A 626-nucleotide genomic window follows, 5' to 3' on the forward strand; every position below is an offset into this window, starting at 1 on the left:
AGTATTACAACCAATATTCATAACTTTGCTGCAAATATGTGTGTATCTAAATGATTATTTTACGCATAGTATTTTCATGTTCTTTTGGGTGGATCGCCCCCCTCCCCACCATTCATACATAGTGCAACAAAGCCCGGATACGGCGTAGCTGAAACTGCAACAACATGAGAAACATGGTGGTAAAAGTACAGTTCACTAACGTACCTTCGTCTTCATCGTCACTGTATCTTCTTCTTCGAGACATTGTTGTTTTCACGAGGCTTCGGAGGACGGCAAGGATTTTCCTGGTCGAAACTCTCTCCCAAGCATATGGCGGTGTGTTCCTGCGCGCGGGATCTGCGCAGCGTGTCAAAAGCGCTCCTAGGCGGCTGTTTGTGGTACTGCAGCTACGTTACCTGCTGCCGCCGATAGAGGGCGTTTCTAGCGCGTTGCATTCCGGGCCAGTGACTGTCAGGAAAAGCAGCCAAGATGTCGGCTCTAACCGTGATGGGAGAGCGCTCCACTGGAGATAACATCCGCACACAGAACGGTAAGGCCTCTTTTCTCAACTTTATCGAGTCTCATAGAATCAGAGATCTGTTTAGCTTCGTTTAAGTGGTCATCTGGTGTCGTTCCATCTCTCTTTT

The 626-nt window shown here is 47.9% G+C and overlaps 1 long non-coding RNA gene across 1 annotated transcript in view; it reads right to left on the reverse strand.

The window, feature by feature from the left end:
- LOC109464286 overlaps window positions 1-373 on the reverse strand; it is a 1637-nt gene extending 1264 nt beyond the window's left edge. The window contains exon 1 of the long non-coding RNA XR_002139877.1: window positions 205-373. This is a non-coding gene — a long non-coding RNA (uncharacterized LOC109464286). The remainder of the gene's footprint in view (window positions 1-204) is intronic.
- Window positions 374-626: the final 253 nt, after the last annotated feature.

This window comes from Branchiostoma belcheri, unplaced genomic scaffold (assembly GCF_001625305.1).
Source record: "Branchiostoma belcheri isolate BF01 breed outbred unplaced genomic scaffold, Haploidv18h27 scaffold1355, whole genome shotgun sequence".
Lineage (NCBI taxonomy): Eukaryota > Metazoa > Chordata > Leptocardii > Amphioxiformes > Branchiostomatidae > Branchiostoma > Branchiostoma belcheri.